We start from the raw sequence: 23,887 nt of genomic DNA on the forward strand, positions 1-23,887 counted from the left end.
AACACATCTCCAGAAGCAAGGGAAACAAAAGCAAAAATGAACTACTGGGACCTCATCAAAAAAAAAAATCTTCTGCACAGCAAAGGAAACAATCAGCAAAACTAAAAGGCAACCGACAGAATGGGAGAAGATATTTGCAAACGACCTAACAGGTAAAGGGTTAGTATCCAAAATCTATAAAGAATTATCAAACTCAACACCCCAAAAACAAATAATCCAGTGAAGAAACGGGCAAAAGACATGAATAGACATTTCACCAAAGAAGACACCCAGATGGCCAACCAACACATGAAAAAATGCCCAACATCACTCATCATCAGGGAAATAGAACTCAAAACCACAATTAGATACCACCTCACACCTGTCAGAATGGCTAACATTAACAAATCAGGCAGCAACAGATGTTGGCAAGGATGTGGAGAAAGAGGATCTCTTTTGCCCTACTGGTGTGAATGCAAACTGGTGCAGCCACTCTGGAAAACTGTATGGGGGTTTCTCAATAAAATTAAAAATGGAATTACCCTATGACCCAGCAATTGCACTACTAGGTATTTGTCCAAGGGATACAGGTGTGCTGTTTTGAAGGGACACATGCACCCCAATGTTTATAGCAGCACTATCAACAGTAACCAAAGTATGGAAACAGCCCGAATGTTCATCGATGGATGAATGGATAAAGAAGATATGGCATATATATACAATGGAGTATTACTCGGCAATCAAAAAGAATGAAATCTTGCCATTTTCAGCTACATGGATGGAACTAGAGGGTATTATGCTAAGCGAAATTAATCAGAGAAAAACAAATATCATGTGACTTCACTCATATGAGGACTTTAAGACACAGAACAGATGAACATAAGGGAAACAAAAAATATAAAAACAGGGAGGGGGACAAAACATAAGAGACTTTAAATATGGAGAACAAACAGAGGGTTACTAGAGGGCTTGTGGAGGGGGGATGGGCTAAATGGGTAAAGGACATTAAGGAATCTACTCCTAAAATCATTGTTGTACTATATGCTAATTTAGATCTAAATTTTAAAAAAATAAATTAAAAAAAAATAAAAAGAATACTTTACCCAGCAACGTTATCATTCAGAATAGGAGAGATAAAGACTTTCCCAAACAAAAGAGTTCATCATCACTAAACTAGCCTTACAAGAAATGTGAAAGACAATTCTTTCAGTAGAAAATAAAGGCCATAATCAGGACTAAAACAAAAATTATGAAAGGAAAATTCATGACTAAAAGCAAACATGTAGTAAAGGAAGTAGTTTAATCACTTATAAAGGTAATATGAAATTAAAACCCAAAAGCAGTAAAATCTATATCCTCAAAAAAAAAAAAACCAGTTGAGGGATATGATACACAAAAAGTTATAAACTATTACAACAAATAACATGAAACATGGAGGGGGGACTAAAAATTTATGCCTTTAGAGTGTGTTCAAACTTAAGCAACCACCAACTTAACATAGACTGCTGTACACATAAGATGTTATATACAAATCTAATGGTAACCCCAAATCAAAAACCTATAATAGATACACAAAAATAAAGAGAAATGAATCCAAGCATAACACTAAAGAAATCCATCAAGACACAAGAGAAGAGAGCAATAGAAGAAGGAGGGAACAGAGGAGAACTACACAAACAACAAGGAAACAATTAACAAAATGGCAATATGTACATACTTATTAATAATTACTTTAAATGGACTAAATGCTCCAATCAAAAGACCTAGGGGGGCTGACTAGATTTAAAAAATTAGATGTGTTTTTATGCTGCCTAGAAGAGACTCACTTAAGACCTAAAGACATGTAGGCTGGAAATGAAGGGCTGAAAAAACATACCATACAAATAGAAGGAAAAATAAAGAAGAAAGGGGAGCAATACTTAGACATAACATACTTTAAAACAAAGACTAGTAAGAGACAAAGAACACTATATAATAAGGGATCAATACAATAAGAGGATATAACAGTTATAAATATCTATGTATCTAACATAGGAGCACCTAAATACATAAACCAAATATTAACAGACATAAAGGGAGAAATTGACAATAATACAATAGTAGTAGGGGACTTTAACAACCCATTTACATTAATAGATCATTCAGACAGAAAATTAACAAGGAAAGTGTCTTTGAATGGCATATTAGACCAGATGGACCTAACAAATATATACAGAATAGCCCAACCAAAAATAGCAGAATACACATTCTTTCCACGTGTATATGGAACATTCTCCAGGATAGATCACTTTAGACCACAAAAAAGTCAATAAATTTAAGAAGATTGCAATCATATTAAGCAACTTTTCCAACCACAATGGTATGAAACAAATCAATTACAAGAATATCTGGAAAACATAAAAGGACATGGAGGCTAAACAAGCTACTAAACAATGAATGGGTTAACCACGAATAAAAAAGGAAATTTAGAAAAAAATACATGGAGACCAGTGCAAATGAAAACACAATGGTCTTGGGCACCTGGTTGGCTCAGTTGGTTAAGCTACTGACTTTGGCTCAGGTCTTGATCTCTTGGTTCATGAATTCGAGTCCCTCATCGGGCTCTGTGCTGACAGCTCAGAGCCTGAAGCTTGTTTAAGATTCTGTCTCTCCCCCTCTCTCTACCCCTCCTATGCTCTTGCTCTGTCTCTCAATAATAAATAAACATTTAAAAAATTTTAAAAAAGAAAGAAAACAAAATGGTCTGAAATCTTGGAGATGCAGCAAAAGCAACTCTAAGAGGAAAGCTTATCGTGATATGAGCCTACCTTAAAAAAATAAAATAAAAAACAAAAAACCTCAAACACCTAATCTTACACCTGAAGCATTAGGAAGAGAACAATGAACAAAGACCAAAGCTATTACAAGGAAGGAAAATTAAGATTAGAGTTGAAATAAATGAAATAGAGACTAAAAACAATATATAGATAAGACAATGAAACCAGGAGCTGGTTCTTTGAGGAGATAAACTAAATGATAAACCTTCATCAAACTCATCAAGGGAAAAAGAGGACTTGAGGCATGTGGGCGGCTCAGTTGGTTAAGTGTCTGACTTCAGCTCAGGTCATATCTCATGGTTTGTGAGTTCAAGCCCCATGTTGGGCTCTGTGCTGACAGCTCAGATCCTGGAACCAGCTTCAGATTCTGTGTCTTCCTCTCTCTCTGCCCCTCCTCTGCTCACATGTGCTCACTCTCTCTCAAAAATAAACATTTGGGGTGCCTGGGTGGCTCAGTTGGTTAAGCGTCTGACTTTGCCTCAGGTGATCATCTCACAGTTCATGAGTTAGAGCCCTGCACTGAGCTTCTTGCCAGCAGTGCTGAAACCTGCTTGGGATTCTCACTCTCTCCTCTCCCTCTGCTCCTCCCCTGTTCACACTTTTTCTGTCTCTCAAAATAAACTTTAAAAGATCTTTTAAAAAATTAAAAGTAAATAAATAAACATTAAAAAAATTTAAAAAGGAGGACTCAGAATCAGAAACAAAGAAGAGAAAATAACCAACACCACAGAAATACAAGGAATTAATTATAAGAGAATATCATAAAATTTATATGTCAACAAATTGGACAACCTACAAAAAAAGGGGGGGGGGTAAATTCTTAGAAGTATAGAATCTTCCAAAACTAAATCAGGAAGAAACAAAAAATTTGAACAGACTAATTACCTATGATAAAACTGAACATGCTCAAAAAACTCCCAACAAAGTCCTGGACCAGATCACTTCATAGGTGAATTCTACCAAACATTTAAAGAAGAGTTAATACCTATTCTTCTCAAGCTATTCCTAAAAGAAGAAGGAAAATTTCCAAATTTATTCTTATAAAATCAACATCATCCTAATACCAAAACCTGACAAAGGCAACTATTAAAAAACAAACAAACAAACCCTACAGGCTGGGGCGCCTAAGTGGCTCAGTCAGTTAAGTGTCCAACTCTTGATTTTGGCTCAGGTCATGATCTCATGGTTCATGAGATCGAGCCCCACATTGGGCTCTGTGCTGACAGGGATTCTCTCTCTCCCTCTTTCTCTTTCCCTCCCCTACTCATGTTTGCACGCTCTCTCTCTCTCAAAATAAATAAATGAACTTAAAAAAAACTTACAGGCCAATATCAATATCTCTGATGAGCATAGATGCAAAAATCCTCAACAAAATATATCAACTAAATTCAGCAATACATTTTTTAAATCATTCACCACAATCAAGTAGGATTTATTCTAGGGATTCAAGGGTAGTTCAGTATTCACAAATCAATTGATGTGATGTATCACATTAAGAAAAGATAAAAACTGTATGATCATTTCCATAGATGCAGAAAAAACATTTGAAAAATACATTCATTTATGATGAAGTTTCTGAACAAAGTGGATTTAAAGGGAACATAGCTCCACATAATAAAGGTCATATATGAAAAACAGCTAACATCATACCCAATGGAGAAAAACTAAAAACTTTCCTCCAAGATCAGGAACAAGAAAAGGATGTCTATTCACTCCCACCACTTTATTCTACATAGCACTAGAAGTCCTAGCTGTGGAAATCAGACAAGAAAAATAAAAGGCATCCAAATTAAAAAGTGAAACTGTCACTATTTGTAACTGACTTGATAATCTCTCTATAAAACCCTAAAGACTCCACCTAAAAGCTATTAGAAATAAAGTAGTCAGTAAATTTGCAGAATACAAAATAAACATACAGAATCTGTTACATTTCTATACACTAATAACAAAGTAGCAGAAAAAGAAATTTTTAAAAAAGCAATCCCATTTGCAATTGCACCACAAAATATAAAATACCGAGGAATAAACTTAATCAAGGAGGTGAAAACCCATACTCTGAAAACCATAAAACACTCATGAAAAATTGAAGATGATATAAACAAATGGAAATATATTCCATGCCAATGGATTTAAGAAGAATTAATATTGTTAACGTGTCCACAATGTCCAAAGCTATCTGCAAATTCAGTGCAATCTTGATTAAAACACCAACAACACTTTTCACAGAACTAAAATTATACTGAAATTTGTATGAAGCCAAAAAAAGCTACTCAATAGCTAAAACAATGTCAATAAAGAACAAAGCTAGAGGTACCACAATCCCAGGTTTCAAGATATAAACTACAAAGCTATAAAAAAGCAGTATGGTACAAAAATAGACACAGAGATCAACAGAATAGAGATCCCAGATATAAACCCATGTTTATATGGTCAATCTACAATAAAGTAGGCAAGAATATACAGTGGGAGAAAGTCCCTTCAATAAACGGTACTGGGAAAACTGGACCATATGCTTTAATACCCTACACAAAAATAAATTCAAAATGGTTTAAAGACCTAAATGTGAGATCTGAAACCATAAAACTTCTAGATACAAATATATGCAATAATCTCTCATTGCCTTAGCAACGTTTTTCTAGATATGTCTCCAGGTAAAGGAAACAAAAGCAACAACAAACTATTGTGACTACCACAAAATAAAACTCTTTTGCATAGCTAAGGAAACCGTCAACAAAATGAAAAGACAACCTACTGAATGAGAGAAGATCTTCACAAATGATTTAGCTGATAAGGGGTTAATAACCAAAATGTATAAAGAACACAAAATTTGATATCAAAAAGTAATTTTATCAAAAAATGGGCAGATCTTAATAGATATTTTTCCACAGAAATACAGATGGCCAACAGACCCACAAGAAAAAAGATGCTCAACATTGCTGATTATCAGCAAAATGCAAATCAAAACCACAATGAGATATCACCTTATACTGTCAGAATGGCTATTGTCAAAAAGACAAGAAATAATACATGTTAGTGAGGAGGTGGAGAAAAAGAAAATCTTGTGCACACTTGGTGGGAATGCAAATTGGTACAGCCACTGTGGAAAACAGTATGGAGATTTATCAAAATATTAAAAACAGAAATGTTACATGATTCAGTAATTTCTCTACTGGGTATTTACCCAAAGAATACAAAAACACTAATTTGAAAAGATATGTGCATCCCTGTGTTTATGGCAGCATTATTTATAATAACAAGTTATGGAAGCAACCTATGTCTATAAATAGATGAATGAATAAAGATTCAGTGTGGGGTGTGTGTGTGTGTGTGTGTGTGTGTGTGTGTGTGTATGTATGTGTACGCGCGTGCATGTGCATGCGTGAGCTGGAATATTGCTCAGCCATAAAAAAGGTGAAACCTTGTCATTTGTGACAACATAGATAGACCTAGAGGGTATTACACTATGTGCAACAAGTCATATAGAAAAAGACAAATGCTATATGATTTCACTTACATGTGGGACCTAAAAAACAAAATAAATGAATGAACAAACAAACAAAAAGACTCTTAAAAACAGGGAACAAACTGGTGGCTGCCAGAGAAGAAGGGGTGGGTGATATAAAGGAGATTAAGAGGTACAAATTTCCAGTTATAAAATAAGTAAGTCATGGAGATGAAAAGTAGAGCATAGGGAATATAGCCAATAATATTGTAATAACATTGTATGGTGACAGATAGTGATGACAATGATCATGGTAAGTTGTGAGTAATGTATAGAATTCTTGAACCAGTGTTATACACCTGAAACTAATACAAAATTGCATGCTAATTACACCTCAATAAAAAATAAAACAAAGGGAGAAGATAATACAATTAGTCCTACTTCCAGGCCCAGGTGATAACCACAGACTTCCAGAAGATTTTTCCACGGCTGACTGGCTGTACATCAGATTGGCTGGACTCACCACCAATGTCCAGACTACTGCTCTGCACCTCAAGTTCTGGATGAACGTGTATGAGCTATAGTATGGCTGGCAGATAAAGCCTTAAACCTTCATGAGCATAGTGGCCAACCTCCTTTCTGAGAAATAGTTTGGCCAGTACTACACTGACCTAGTAATTGCCCAATTAGTTCCCAAAATCTTTAAGCCCTTCATTGCCCTTTAGACCTCATCAGCTACCCCACGGTGACTGACGACTTTCTGGTCATCAGCATATGCGATAAACAAATGTATGGGATATATGAGTCCCTTTGGGAGCCAAACATGAATCTAGAGCACCTGTTTGAATTCATATAACAAGCCATGCTTAAAGCTATGGACCAGGATGCAGTGTCAGACATAGGAGTCATTGTTCACGTCATTGAAAAGGACAAAATCACCACCACAACACTGAAAGGGACTTACCCTCAGTACCCAGAGCCCACTTTAAAAAATTAAGTTTTCATTCACACACACAAAAACACTTCTTACATCACACAAAAAATTTACTCAAAATGATTAAACACTTGAAGACCTGAAACCATAAAACTAAGAAAACAAAGGCAGTAATGTCCTTGACATCAGTTTTGTCAATGAGTTTTTTGATCTGACACCAAAAGTAAAAACAAGTGGGACTACATCAAACTAAAAAGCTACTGTACAGCAAAGGAAGCAAAGTATATTAAAAAAAAAAAAAAAGGTACTGCACAACAAAATGGAAAGGCAACAAACCGAAGGGGAGAAGATCACTTGCAAATCATGTATCTGATAAAGAACTATTCAAAACAAAGAAATTCTACAACTCAACAATTATAAACAAACTAAACAATATATCTGAATAGACATTTTTCCAAACAAGACATACAGATAGCCAACAGGTACATAAAGTTATGCTCAACATCACTAATTATCAGGGAAATGCAAATCAAAACCACAGTGAGGTAGTTCATACATATAGGAATGGCTGATATCAAAAAGACAAGAAATAACAAGTGCAGGCATTCATATAGAGAAAAGAGAACACTTGTGCACTGTTGGTAGGAATGTAAATTGATGCAACCACTATGGAAAACAGTGTGGAATTTCTTCAAAAAATTCAAAGTAGAACTACCATATGATCCAGCAATTCCACTCCTGGGTTTTGTCTTAAAAAAAATGAAAACACTGATTTGAAAAAATATATGCATCTCATGTTTATTGAATCATTATTTACAATAGCCAAGACATGGAAAAAACGTAAGTGTCCACCAATGAATGAATGAATAAGAAGGGATTCATGCACACGTGCGCACATGTGCACATGCGTGCGCACACACACACAGTGAAATATTATTCAACTATAAAAAAGAATGAAATCTTGGCACTTGTGACTCAATGAATGGACGTTGAAGGCATAATGCTTCATGCAATTAGAGAAAGGCAAATACCATATGATCTCTTTCATGTGGAATCTTAACAAAAGTAAGCTCAAATGCTTTTTCTGCATCTATTGACAGGGTCATATGGTTTTTATCTTTTCTCTTATTAATGTGATGTATCACATTGATTGATTTGCAAATAGTGAACCAGCCCTGAAGCTCAGGAATGATTCCCACTTGATCATGGTGAATAATTCTTTTTATATGCTGTTGAATTTGATTTACTAGTATCTTGTTGAGAATTTTTGCATCCGTATTCATCAGGGATATTGGCCTGTAGTTCTCTTTTTCTTCTGGGTCTCTGGTTTGGGAATTAAAATAATGCTGGCCTCATAGAATGAGTCTGGAAGTTTTCCTTCCCTTTCTTTTTTTGGAACAGCTTGAGAAGGATAGGTATTATCTCTGCTTTAAATGTCTGGTAGAATTCCCCAGGGAAGCCATCTGGTCCTGGACTCTTTTTTTGGGAGATTTTTGATAACTGATTCAATTTCTTCACTAGTTATGGGTCTGTTCAAATTTTCTATTTCTTCCCGTTTGAGTTTTGGAAGTGTGTGGGTGTTTAGGAATTTGTCCATTTCTTCCAGGTTATCCAGTTTGTTGGCATATAATTTTTCATAGTATTCCCTGATAATTGCTTGTATTTCTGAGGGACTGGTTGTAATAATTACATTTTCATTTGTGATTTTATCTATTTGGCTCCTCTCTTTTCTTCTTGAGAAGCCTGGCTAGAGGTTTATCAATTTTGTTTATTTTTTCAAAAAAACCAACTCATTGATCTGCTCTACTGTTTTTTTGTTTGTTTGTTTGTTTTTTAGATTCTATATTGTTTATTTCTGCTCTGATCTTTATTATTTCTCTTCTTCTGCTAGGTTTGTGGTATCTTTGCTGTTATGCTTCTAGTTACTTTAGGTGTGCTGTTAGATTTTGTATTTGGGATTTTACTTGTTTATTGAGATAGGCTTGAACTGCAATGTATTTTCCTCTCAGGACTGCCTTTGCTGCATAATAAAGCATCCTTTCTTAATAAAAACCCTTGAGAAAGTTGGGATAGAAGGAACATTCATAAACATCATAAAAGCCATCTGTGAAAAGCCCACAGCTAATATCATCCTAAATGGGGAAAAACAGAGCTTTCTCCCTGAGATCAGGAACACGACAGGGATGTTCACTCTCACTGCTGTTGTTTAACATAGTGTTGGAAGTTCTAGCATTGGCAGTCAGACAACAAAAGGAAATCAAAGGCATCAAAATTGGCAAAGATGAAGTCAAGCTTTCACTTTTTGCAGATGACATGATACTCTGCATGGAAAACCTGATAGACTCCACCAAAAGTCTGCTAGAACTGATACATGAATTCAGCAAAGTCGCAGGATACAAAATCAATGTACAGAAATCAGTTGCATTTTTATACACCAATAATGAAACAACAGAAAGAGAAATAAAGAAACTGATCCCATTCACAACTGCACCAAGAATCATAAACTACCTAGGAATAAACCTAACCAAAGACGTAAAAGATCTGTATGCTGAAAACTATAGAAAGGTTATGAAGGAAATTGAAGAAGATACAAAGAAATGAAAAAATATTCCATGCTCATGGATTGGAATAAATATTGTTAAAATGTCAATACTACCCAAAGCAATCTACACATTCAATGCAATCCCAATCAAAATTGCACAAGCATTCTTCTTGAAGCTAGAAAAAACAATCCTAAAATTTGTATGGAACCACAAAAGACCCCAAATAGCCAAAGTAATATTGAAGAAGAAAACCAAAGTGGGAGGCATCACAATCCCAGACTTTAGCCTCTACTACAAAGCTGTAATCATCAAGACAATATGGTATTGGCTCAAAAACAGACACATAGACCAATGGAATAGAATAGAGACTCCAGAATTGGACCCACAAATGTATGGCCAACTAATCTTTGACAGAGCAGGAAATAATATCCAATGGGAAAAAAAAGTCTTTAACAAATGGTGCTGGGAGAACTGGACAGCAACATGCAGAAAAATGAAACTAGACCACCTTCTTACACAATTCACAAGAATAAACTCAAAATGGACAAAGGACCTGAATGTGAGACAGGAAACCATCAAAACCCTAGAGGAGAAAGCAGGGAAAAACCTCTTTGACTTCAGCCGCAGCAATTTCTTACAGGACACATCTCCAAAGGCAAGGGAATTAAAAGCAAAAATGAACTATTGGGACCTCATCAAGATAAAAAGCTTCTGCACTGCAAAGGAAACAATCAATGAAACTAAAAGGCAACCGATGGAATGGGAAAATATCTGCAAATGACATATCGGATAAAGGGCTAGTATCCAAAATCTATAAAGAACTCACCAAACTCCACACCCAAAAAACAAATAATCCAGTGAAGAAATGGGCAGAAGACATGAATAGACACTTTTCTAAAGAAGACATCCAGATGGCCAACAGGCACATGAAAAGATGCTCACATCACTCCTCATCAGGGAAATACAAGTCAAAACCACACTAAGATGTGGTTATACAAATTAAAACCTCACGCTGGTCAGAGTGGCTAAAATGAACAAATCAGGAGACTATAGATGCTGGAGAGGATGTGGAGAAATGGGAACCCTCTTGCACTGTTGGTGGGAATGCAAACTGGTACAGCCACTCTGGAAAACAGTGTGGAGGTTCCTCAAAAAATTAAAAATGGAACTACCCTATGACCCAGCAATATCACCGCTAGGAATTTACCCAAGGGATATATGAATGCTGATGCATAGGGGCACTTGTACCCCAATGTTTATAGCAGCACTCTCAACAATAGCCAAATTATGGAAAGAGCCTAAATGTCCATTAACTGATGAATGGATAAAGAAGATGTGGTTTATATACACAATGGAATATTACGTGGCAATGAGAAAGCATGAAATCTGGCCATGTGTAACAACATGGATGGAACTGGAGGGTATTGTGCTAAGTGAAATAAGTCCGGCAAAGAAAGACAGATACCATATGTTTTCACTCATATGTGGTTCCTGAGAAACTTAACAGAAGACCATGGGGGAGGGGAAGGGAAAAAAAGTTAGAGAGGGAAGGAGGCAAACCATAAGAGACTCTTAAATACTGAGAACAAACTGAGGGTTGATGGGGGTGGGGCGAGAGGGGAAAGTGGGTGATGGGCATTGAGGAGGGCACCTGTTGGGATGAGCACTGGGTGTTGTATGGAAGCCAATTTGGCAATAAATTATAAAAAAAATTAAATTAAAAAAAAACATAAAGAAGTAAGCTCATAGATACAGAGAACATACTGGTAGTTGCATGTGTATGTGGTGGGGGAGGGGTATCAAAATGGGTGAAGGCCATCAAAAGGTACAAATTTCATTACAAAATAAGTCATAGGGGTGAAATGTACAGCATGGTTACTATAGTTAATAAACTGCATTCCCATTTGTAAATTGCTAAGAGAATAGAATTTGAAAGTTCTCATCACAAGAAAAAAGGTAACTATGAATGGTGACAGATGTTAACTAGACTTACTGTGATTTCATATTATATACAGATAGCAAATCATTACATTATATGCCTGAAACTAATGTTACATGTCAATTATATTTCAATAGAAAATTTAAAAAATTCTCTTAAAAAAAGATGGAGAAGAAAATATGACCATTAGTTTTACATCCAGTTTCACATAGCAGTAGATTGTTAAGAAGTAATTTTATTACATAAAATATTAAACCCCATTACATTTCATTGATTCATTTGAACTACATGAACTTTAATAATTTTTAATACTGCCTAGCAAGGTTGAAAACTGACAACGATCTAGGAAACTGAAAGTTTTGAAGGTTTGTAGGAAAGATGCCATTTCCACTGAGGAGACAAGAACACTGAGGAAGTGGTTTACCCAAGTTTGCACAACTATTAAGCAGTAGGGCCATGATTCTAATCCAGATTCCTGACATCAGAATAAGTGTTCCCTCTTTATAACATCAAACTACCTTTTTAAACAACAAATGGCCAGGAAAAATCACATATTAGGCCACAAAAACAAGTCTCAATAAATTTAAGATTAAAATCTTAACACCTTTTCTGACTACAACTAATATAAAACTAGAAATCAACTCTAAGAAAAAAACTGAAAAAACAAAAAAATCCCACAGAGACTAAACAAAATGCTACTGAACAATCATTGGGTCAGCGAAGAAATCAAAAAGGAAATAACATACCATGAGACAAATGAAAATGAAAACAATACTCCAAAACCTATGAGATACAGAAAATGCAATTCTAAGAAGATTAGTGATACAGATCCACCTTAAATAACAACAACAACAACAAAAATCTCAAATAAACAATCTAATCTTACATCTAAAGGAAGTAGAAAAAGAACAAAGACCAAAGTTAGTAGAAGGAAGGAAATAATAAAGATAAAAGCAGAAATAAATAACAGAGATTTAAAAAATAGAAAAGATTAATGAAACTAAGAACTGATTCTTTGAAAAGATAAACAAATTGATAAACATTTAGCCAGAGTCAAAACAAAAGGGGGGGGGTGGCAAATAAAGTTAGAAATGAAAGAGAAGTTACAACTAATATAACAGAAATACAAAAGATTATTAAAAAACTACTAGAAACGATTATATGCTAACAAGTTGGACAACCGAGAAGAAATGGATAGAGTCCTAAAAGCGTAAAATCTCCTAAGACTAAATCAGGAAGAACTAGAAATTTTGAACAGACCAATTACTAGTAATGAAATTGAATCAGTAATCAAAAAACTCAGAAACAAAAGTCCAGGACCAGACAGCTACACAGGTAAATACTACTGAACATTTAAAGAATTAATGCCTATCTTTAAACTATTCCAAAAAATTTGAAGAGGAAAGAATGTTTCCAAGCCTATTCTGTGAAGCCAGCTGTACCCTGATACCTAAACCAAAGACCATACAAAAAAATAATTATGGGCCAATATCCCTGATTAACATGGATGCAAAAATTGGCCACAAAATATTAGCAAATGGAACCCAACAATACAGTAAAAGGATTATACTCCATGATCAAGTGGGATTTATTCCAGGGATATAAGCCTGGTTCAATATCCGCAAATCAATGAACGTGCTACACACACCTTTTTAACAAAATAAAGAATAACAATCATATGATCATCTAAATAAAAGCAGAAGAAGCATTTGACAAAGTACAACATCCATTCATGATAAAATTCTCAACAAAATGGAGATGGGGGAGTATACCTCAACATAATAAAGGCTATGTATGACAAACCCACAGCTAACATCATATTCAGTGGTGAAGAGTTGAAAGCTTTTCCCCTAAGATCAAAAACAAGACAAGGATGTCCACTCTCACCTATTTTATTCAACATAGTATTGGAAGTCCTAGTCATAGCAATTAGCCAACAATAATAGATAAATAAATAAATAAATAAATAAATAGCATCCAAATTGGAAAGGAAAAAGTGAAACTGTCACTATCAGCAGATAACAGGTTACTATACATAAAAAAAACTCCTAAGGATTACACACCCACACCCACACACAATTAGAACTATTAAATGAATACAGTACAGCTACAGGATACAAAAGCAATATACAGAAATCTGTTACATTTCTACACACTAACAATAAACTACCAGAAAAAGAAAGAAAACAGTCCATTAACAATCGCATCAAAAGGAATAAAACACCTAGGAATAAATTTAAATTAAGAAGGTGAAAAACCTAGACTCTGAAACTGTAAGTCATTGATGAAATAAATTGAAGATGACACAAATGAATGGTAAGATATACTGTGCTCATGGATTAAAATAATGTGGTTAAAATGTCCACATTACCTAAATCAATCTACAGATTCAATGCAATCTCTGTCAAAATACCAATAGCATTTTTCACAGAACTGGGGCAAATAATCCTAAAATTTGTATAGAACCATAAAAGACCTTGAGTAGCCAAAGAAATGTTGGGAAAGAAGAACAAAGCTGAAAGCGTCTTGTTCTTGGATTTGAAAACAATTTGGTACCGGCCCAAAAGCCAATACATAGATTAATGGAACAGAATACAAAGCCCAGAAATGAATTCGTGCTTATATGGTCAATTATAACAATGGAGTCAAGAACATACAATGAGGGAAAAGACAGTCTGTTCAATAAATGATGCTGGGAAAACTGAACCACTTTCATACATCATATATATAAAAATAAACTCAAAATAGATTAAAGACTAAAATATAAGATCTGAAATCACAAAACTCCTAGAACATAAACACTAAGTTTGACATTGGTCTTAATATTTTTGGATCTGTCTCTTCAGGCAACGACAACCAAAGAAAAAATAAACTAATAGAACTACATCAAACTAAAAAGCTTTTCCACAGTGAAGGAAACCATCATCAACAAAATGAAAAGGCAGCCTTCTCCCAAATGAATGACAGAAGATATTTGGAAATGCTATATCTGATAAGGGGTTAACATTCAAAAAATATAAAGAACTCCTAAAACTCAATATAAAAAATCCAATTAAAAATGGGCAAAGGAGCTGGATAGACATTTTCCCAAAGATGTGTAGATGGCCAACTGGCACATGAAAAATCTTTAACATCACTAACCATCAGGGAAATGCAAATCAAATGTCACCATGAGATATCACCTCATACCTGTCAAAATTGTTATTTCTTGTCCTTTTGATAATGACCAGTGTTGGTGAGGACGTGGTGAATGGATAACTAGACATATTGTGGTGACCATTTCTTAATGTATATAAATATTGAATCATTATGCTGTATACCTGAAACTAATACAATATTGTGTATCAATCAGTACACACACACACGACTTGAAAATCACCAGGTTGTTTCTTTGGATAAATGCAGAAGTAAAACAACTTTAGAATAATATTATCACAGGGAGTTATTCTAACTCAGAATAAAGTCAAAATTATAGTATTTTTACTTCAAAGTTGATGGTATTTGATCAGCACTTTTAAAAGGCAATGTACAAATGCTTCACCTTTTAATTTCAAAAAATCATATTCCATTTTATAACATGTATCTATGGGTTGTATCATTTTCTTAAACCATGAAATTTTACAACCACTATTAGGATTCCAATATTGCAATAACACACTTCTGCATTGTGAATAATCTCTCTGTCAATGTGCTATCTCAGCTTAGATAAAATGGCAAGGGTGTAAAAAACTAGCATCATATGCCTTGATTTCTGTCTTGAAACACTATTATATGACAAAAAAGTAAGGCTAATTATAAGCTGTAGTTATGAAGTTTGTATTGTTTTAGTCCAAGAAAAACCATTTTAATGCTAAAAGCCTACCACAAAAGCCATTTTTCAGCAACTAAAGGTGATTCACTTTAACTGTAATTTCAATTAAGTCTACTGTTTTAATTATGAACACATTTATAAAATTATCAAATCATTACAAAATAAACCTAAACAAAAGTTCAAAGCCAACATACATTTATTGGATACTTTTTTTTTTTTTTAGATAGCCAGTGCCTGTCACTGCTCTCAGCCCAACTCTGTAAGTCAAGAGTTGATAATAAGCTCTTTGAGGGCACGACAGTAGCACAGGGCATTACATCAGATTATGGTCATGAGTGTTTATTGAATATAGAATGAGAGTACTATTTTTGGTTTTGAGTATATCAAGAGGCAAAAGACAAGGTTCCTGGCAGGAAGTAGATGAATCTTAAGTGGAAAGCAAGCATCTCAAGTTCTCAAAGATAGCTAGTATTATAATGCAACACACATTTGGTGCCAAATGAAGGACACAGACAAGCGCTATTATAAGAATTTGGTCATTGTGAGCTGGGAGAATCAGAGTTTCTTGTTGTAAATATTGAAATGAATTAGCTCTTGCTGATTTTCAATCATATTAGGACCTTACCTTAGGTACTATACACATGGAATATTCTTTAGGCTACATGTTTCACTCATCTTTCAGTTCTCTGCTCCAATGTGATCTCAGAGTAGCTTTCTTGGACTCCCATGATGAAAACAGACCTCTTCTCTACCACAGATACCATTTTCGCCTTTTCACCTAAAACTCAGTTGTTTACTTGTTTATTATCTTTTTCATAATATAAGATTCATGAGAACAGAAATCTTCGTGTCTATCTTGTTTATTATTATTTGTCTTTTGCCTAAATCATTATCTGCCATAACATAGGTATTCAGCAAATATTGAGTAAATGGGCCTTGTGAATCAAATGAAACTTCTAAAATAGGACAGAATAGCCATTCTAGGGAAAGACAATGGCTTGAAAAACAAGTGCAACCTAGAGAGTCTTTCAATCATGGTCTATAGGTGATTTTATATAGTCTACCTGAAAATTTCAGTAAAATATGGGATACTTATAATATCATTGATACTGCAAATGATTGGGCTTGCCACTATTTTTATAATCCCTGGTCAGTTTGAAGCCGGTGAGCCTTCTCCTGGGTCCTTCAATTATCCCTGAGTACACAGAATAAAACTTGTGAAAGAGGACTTGGTTAGATCCCTAGAAATAAAATTTTATAAGGTATAAGACAAAGGTGTTGCTGAGATGTTCATAATGATTGGCTTATTTTTCAGGATTTCCATGAACAAAAAAGGCTGAAAATTATGAAAGATGAAAGTGAAATCAAGGGATAATTTATTAAGATCAATTAAAACATTTTTCTTTTTCTTTTTCTTAATAATTTATTGTCAAGTTAGCTAACCTACAGTGTAGTTTTGGCTTCAGGAGCAGATTTCCGTGATTCATCACTTATATAAAACCCAGTATTCATTCTAACAAGTGCCCTCCTCAATGCCCATCACTCATTTTCCCTGCCTCCCCAACCCCCCACCCTCATCAACCCTCAGTTTGTTCTCTGTATTTATGAGTCTCTTATGGTTTGCTTCCCTCTCTGTTTGTAACTTATTTTTCTTTTCCTTCCTCTATGGTCTTCTGTTATGTTTTCACTCATATGTGGAACTTGAGAAACTTATCTTTCTCTGACTGATTTACTTCACTTAGCATAATACCCTCCAGTTCTATCCATGTGGTTGCAAATGGAAAGATTTCATTTTTTTTCATCGCAGAGTAGTATCCATTATGTGTGGGTAAGTATATATACATATATATGTGTATATATACATACACATATATATGTATATGTATGTATACACACACACACACACATCTTTATCCATCTTTATCCATTCATGTTGATGGACATTTGGGCTCTTTTCATAATTCCATAATTTGGCTATTGTTGATAGTTCTGCTATAAACATTGGGGTACATGTGCCCCTATGAATCAGCATTCCTGTATCCTTTGGATAAATTCCTAGTAGTGCTATTGCTGGGTCATAAGGTAGTTCTATTTTCATTTTCTTGAGGCACTTCCACACTGTTTTCCAGAGTGGCTGCACCAGTTTGCATTTCCACCAACAGTATAACAGAGTTCCCATTTCTCTACATCCTAACGTGTTTTTTTTTTTTCCTGAGTTGTTAATTTTAACCACTCTGACCAGTGTGAAGTGGTATCTCAATGTGGTTTTGATTTGCATTTCCCTGATGATGAGCGATGTTGAGTATATTTTCATGTGTCTGTTAGCCTTCTGGATGTCTTCTTTGGAAAAGTGTCTATTCACATCTTCTGCCCATTTCTTCACTGGATTGTATGTTTTTCAGGTGTTGAGTTTGGTAAGTTCTTTATAGATATTGAATACTACCCCTTATCTGATATGTCATTTGAAAATGTCTTCTCCCATTCTGTTGGTTGCCTTTTAGTTTTATTGATTGTTTCCTTTGCTGTGCAAAAGCTTTTTATCTTGATGAGGTCCCAATAGTTCATTTTTGCTTTTATTTCCCTTGCCTTCAGAGACATGTCAAGTAAGAAGTGGCCAAGGTCAGAGAGGTTGTTGCCTGTTATCTGCTCTAGGATTTTGATGGTTTCCTGTCTCACATTTAGGTCTTTCATCCATTTTGAGTTTATTTTTGTGTATGGTGTGAGAAAGTGGTCCAGGTTCATTCTTCTGCACCTTGCTCTCCAGTTCTCCCAGCACTATTTGCTATGGAGACTGTCTTTTTTTCCATTGGATACTCTTTCCTGCTTTGTCAAGATTAGTTGGCCATACATTTGTGGGACACTTTCTGGGTTCTCCATTCTATTCCATTTGTCTATGTATCTGTTTTTGTGCCAATACCGTACTGTCTTGATGATTACAGCTTTGTAGTACAGGCTTAAGTCTGGGATTGTGATGTCTCCTGCTTTGGTTTTCTTTTTCAACATTACTTTGGCTATTCGGGGTATTTTGTGGTTCTATACAAATCTTAGGATTGTTTTTTCTGGCTTCAAGAAGAATGCTTGTGCGATTTTGATTGGGATTGCATTGAATGTGTAGATTGTGTTGGGTGGTATTGACATTTTAACAATATTTATTCTTCCAATCCATGAGCATGGAATTTTTTCCATTTCTTTGTGTCTTTTCAATTTCTTTCATAAACTTTCTATAGTTTTAAGTGTACATATCTTTTACCTGTTTGATTAGGTTTATTCCTAGGTATTTTATGGTTCTTGGTGCAATTGTAAATGGGATCAATTGCTTGATACCTCTTTCTGTTGTTTCATTATTAATGTATAGAAATGCAATGATTTCTTTACATTGATTTTATATCCTGTGACTTTGCTGAATTCATTTATCAGTTCTAGCAGTTTTTTGGTGGAGTCATTCAGGTTTTTCATGCAGAGTATCATGTCATCTGCAAAAAGTGAAAGTTTGATTTCTTCTTTGCCCATTTGGATGCCTTTTATTTTATTTTTTGTCTGATTGCTAAAGCTAGGACTTCCAACACTATGTTAAATAACAGTGGTGAGAGTGGACATCCCTGTTGTGTTCCTGGTCTCAGGGGAAAAAGCTCTCAGTTTTTCCCTATTGAGGAAGATATTAGCTATGGGCCTTTCATATATGGCTTTTATGATAAGATATGTTCTTCTATCCCAACTTTCTTAAAGGTTTTTATCAAGAAAAGATGGTGTATTTTATCCAATGCTTTTTCTGCATCTATTGACAGGATCATATGGTACTAATCCTTTCTTTTATTAATGTGATGTATCACATTGATTTGCAAATAATGAATCAGCCCTGCATCCCAGGAATGAATCCTACTTGATCATAGTGAATAATTCTTTTAATATACTGCTGAATTCGTTTTGCTAGTATTTATTGAGAAGTTTTGCATCGATATTCATCAGGGATTTGGCCTGTAATTCTCCTTTTTAGCGGGGTCTTTGTCTGGTTTGGGAATCAAGGTAATGTTGCTTCATAGAATAAGTCTGAAAGCTTTCCTTCCATTTTTGTCTTCTGGACTATCTTGAGAAGAATAGGTGTTCACTCTGCTTTAAATGTCTAATAGAATTCCCTTGTGAAGCCATCTGACCCAGGACTCTTATTTGTTGGGAGATTTTTGATAATGGATTCGTTTTCTTCACTGGTTCTGGGTCTCCTCAAAATTTCTATTTCTTCCCTTTTGAGTTTTGGTAGTGTGTGAGTGTCTAGGAATTTGTCCATTTCTTCCAGATTGTCCAGGTTGTTGGCATATAATTTTTCATAGTATTATCTAATAATTGTTTTTGTTTCTGTGGTGTTGGTTGTGATCTCTCCTCTTTCATTCATGATTTTATCTATTTGGGCTCTCTTTTCTTTTTGAGAAGTCTGGCAAGGGGTTTATCAATTTTGTTTATTCTTTCAAAATACCAGCTTTTAGATTCATTGATCTATTCTACTGTGGGTTTTGGGGTTCTATATTGCTTATTTCTGCTCTAATCTTTGTTTCTCTTCTTCTGCTGGCTTTGGGCTTTCTTTGATGCTGTGTTTCTAGTTCCTTTAGATGTGAGGATAGATTCTGTATTTGGGACGTTTCTTGCTTCTTCAGATAGTTCTGGACTGCAATGTATTTTCTTCTTAGGACTGCCTTTGCTGCATCCCAAAGGGTTTGGATTGTTGTGTTTTCATTTTCATTGCTTCCAAATATTTTTTTAATTTCTTATTTAATTTCCTGGTTGACCCATTCATTCTTTACTAAGATGTTCTTTAACCTCCATGTATTTGTAGACTTTCCAAATTTTTTCTTTTCGTTGTTTTCAAGTTTCAAATATGCATGGTATGATCGCAATCCTTTTATATTTGTTGAGGGCTGTTTTGTGACCCAGCATGTGATCTGTTTTGGGGAATGTTCCATGTGCACTTGAGAAGAATGTGTATTCTGCTGCTTTTGTATGAAAAGTTCTGAATATATCTGTTAAGTCCATCTGGTCCAATATGTCATTCAGAGCCATTGTTTCCTTATTGATTTTCTGCCTAGATGATCTGTTCATTGTTGTAAGTGGAGTATTAAAGTCTCCTACAATCACAGTACTGTTATCTATACATTTATTTATGTTTGTGATTGGTTTATATATTTGGGTGTTCACATTGGGGGCATAAACATTTATAATTGTTAGCTCTTCTTGATGGATAGACCCCTTAATTATGATATAATGCCCTTCTTTGTCTCTTGTTACCATCTTTGTTTTAAAATCTAGTTTGTCTGATATAAGTATGGCTACTTCAGCTTTCTTTTGACATCCAGTAGCATGACAGATAATTCTCCATCTCCTCACTTTCAATATGCAGGTGTCCTCAGGTCTAAAATGAGTCCCTTGTAGGTAGCATATAGATGGATCTTGTTTTTGTTTTTGTTTTTAATCCATTCTGATACCCTATGTCTTTTGATTGGGGCATTTAATCCATTTATATTCAGAGTGATTATTGAAACATGGATTTAGTGCCATTGTGTTATCTGTCGGTTCCGTGCTTGTGGTGATATCTCTGGATCTTTGTCGTCTGCTGCTTTCTATTCACAGAGTCCCCCTTAGGATCTCCCATAAGACTAGTTCTGTGGTCATGAGTTCCTTTAGCTTTTGTTTGTCTGGGAGGCCTTTATCTCTCCTTCTATTCTGAATGACAGCTGTGCTGGATAAAGGATTCTTAGCTGCATATATTTCCTATTCAGCATATTGAATATTTCCTGCTACTCCCTTCTGGCCTGCCAAGTTTCAGTGGACAGGTCTGTTGCTACCCTTATGTGTCTACCCTTGTAGGTTAAGGCCTGTTTGCCCCTAGCTGCTTTCAGAATTCTCTCATTATCTTTGTATTTTGTCAGTTTTACTGTGATATGTCATGGTGTTTACCTATTTATGTTGATTTTGAAGGAAGTTCTCTGTACTTTCTTGACTTGGATGTCTGTGTCCTTTCCCAGATTAGGGACGTTCTCAGCTATAGTTTTTTCAAATAAACCTGCAGTGCTTTCTCTCTCTTCTTCTGGAATCCTAGAATATAGATATTATTTCATTTCATTGAATAACTTAGGTCTCTAATTCTCCCCTCATGGTCTAGTAATTTCCTTTCTCTCTTTTTCTGAGCTTCATCATTTTCCATAATTTTATTTTCTATTTCACCTATTCTGACCTCTGCTTCTCTATCTTTGCTGCCACTGCATCTAGTTTATTTTACATCTCATTCACATCATTTCTTAATACATCATGACTATTTCTTAGGTCCTTGACCTCTGCAGCAATAGATTCTCTGCTGTATTCTATGCTTTTTTCAAGCCCAGCTATTAGTCTTAGGACTACTGTTCTAAATTCTTGCTCAGATATATTGTTTATATCTGTTTTGAGCAATCCTCTGGCTGTCACTTCTTCCTGGAATTTCTTTTGAGGAGAATCCTTCCATTTCATCATTTTGGCTCATTTTCTGTCCTTTATGTGTTTTAATAGCTTGTTTTGTTTCCTGCACCTACAAGTGCTACTATATTAAAAAGATGTCATACACTGTCCAGGGCCTGACACTTCAGGAAGTGTTTTTTGGTGTGTTGCATGCACTGTTTTTGCATCTTTAGTTAAAACTTTTTTTCAAAACCACATTTTGACAAACAGTTTGCTCAGATTTCTCCTCAATTTCAATTACTGCTTAACAAGTAGGTATCTGCCAGTCTTCTCTTCCCTACCAGGCCTGAGTAGATAAAATCCCACAGAACTGCCAAAAATCCACTGAAGGAATTACAAACCTGACTGCTCTTTATTAATTGTCAGCATCAATGCTGCCCAGTCTATGTCATGAGATCATTCCTGGTTTAGTCTAGGTTAGCAAGTGTCTCCATTTTTTCCTTTGAGATAGGAAGCAGACAGGATGTTCTAACTTAGTGTTCTGAATGGTTAAGCCTCATCAAAGGCTGATTTATGATGGTAAGGGGTGGCCACCAGAGAGTAAGGCTAAACACCAACATATTACAGCTTTCACAGAATTTTACTAAAAAAATTTTTAATAGTATTTTTTAAATGTTTATTTATTTTTGAGAGAAAGAGAATGCTAACAGGGGAGGGGAAGAGAGAGAGAGGAGAGAGAAAATCCCAAGCAGGCTCCACACTGCCAGCACAGTGTCCGACGTGGGGCTCGATCCCATAAACCATGAGATCATGACCAGAGCCTAAATCAAGAGTCAGAAGCTTAACCAACTGAGCTACCCCAAGCACCCCAATAGTATTTTTTTATTAAGAAAGTAATGCATGCTGAATCATAAATATTAAACTATAGAAATGTAAGAGAAAAAATGCCACCCATAGTTCCAGCCCCTAGCATATTTTCTATTCTAACTTTTATGTGTATATGCTTTTAAATCTGTAAAATATCAGTATGTGAACATAACAGTAATAAAAATGTTAATGATCACTTTCAATTCCTTGCTTTAGTAAATCTGTTATTGAACTAATTTTTTCTAGTCCTGATCTATATGCAAATGTTATTTTTATCATTTTCCATAGGAAGAAGAATCTTTGTTACTGTATAAACACAAGGATGAAACCAATAAATCCAGATTTATACTTCTTGTGCCTTGGAGAATCATCCTTAGACCTCCGATTTTAGTCTTTGACATGGGGAAAATATTTTTTCAATTTTCTTAAGGTAAATGGTTATTGGCAAGAAATTGATGTTTCCCAGATCTAAATATATTCAGTCTAATGGTTTTATAATAATGGGGTTTGCTCTTTGTCTTATAAAGTTTCTTATCTTCTCATTTCCCTTTTTTAGTATCTTTTCAAATTCTTATTTAAATTCCAGTTAGTTAACATATAGTGCAATATTGGTTTCAGGAGTCGAATTCAGTGATTCATCAATTTTAGTATCTTTTGGACATAAGCAAGCCTTCTTTTTCCTTCTGGAATTGATTTAAAATGGATTAAAATACGATATAAGCAAGGTTTGGATTTTTCTTTGTATTTAATAAATTTCATTTATGCATCTTGCCAAAATTCTTTGTTACTTTTAATTTAGAAAAAGTAATGAAATTTACTCCTTCTAAAATTGGTGTTTCATTTCTAAGGCATTATCAAATGTCTATATTTGACAGAGTATAAATTCAAAGTATTTTTTCCTCAGAAATAATTATTTTAAAATGTTATAACTGCATGTTAGTTAATGGTAGGGATTGGAATTAATAAATAACAACAACTTAAAGAACTCAACATACCAGACAAAAAATCCTTAGAGAAGCAGGAGTGACATTTTTCATATATTTAGAATTTAATGTTTATAAAATTAGAAATTTCTTTAAAATGAAATAAAAATGCATTTTAAATCTTCTACATCTGGTTTTGCTGGAGAAGTTGGT

The 23,887-nt window shown here is 34.8% G+C and overlaps 1 protein-coding gene across 10 annotated transcripts in view; it reads left to right on the forward strand.

The window, feature by feature from the left end:
* Nucleotides 1–23,475, forward strand: part of DZIP3 (DAZ interacting zinc finger protein 3) — a 131,552-nt gene extending 108,077 nt beyond the window's left edge. For 9 of the 10 annotated variants that reach the window (XM_042999049.1, XM_042999047.1, XM_042999046.1 and 6 more), the window contains one exon: nt 23,040–23,475. The gene's annotated coding sequence lies outside the window, so the exon portion shown is untranslated. The remainder of the gene's footprint in view (nt 1–23,039) is intronic. The other variant, XR_006222173.1, reaches the window with a different exon arrangement.
* The last annotated feature ends 412 nt before the right edge of the window (nt 23,476–23,887 follow it).

Source organism: Panthera tigris, chromosome C2 (genome assembly GCF_018350195.1).
Source record: "Panthera tigris isolate Pti1 chromosome C2, P.tigris_Pti1_mat1.1, whole genome shotgun sequence".
In the NCBI taxonomy this organism is placed as follows: domain Eukaryota; kingdom Metazoa; phylum Chordata; class Mammalia; order Carnivora; family Felidae; genus Panthera; species Panthera tigris.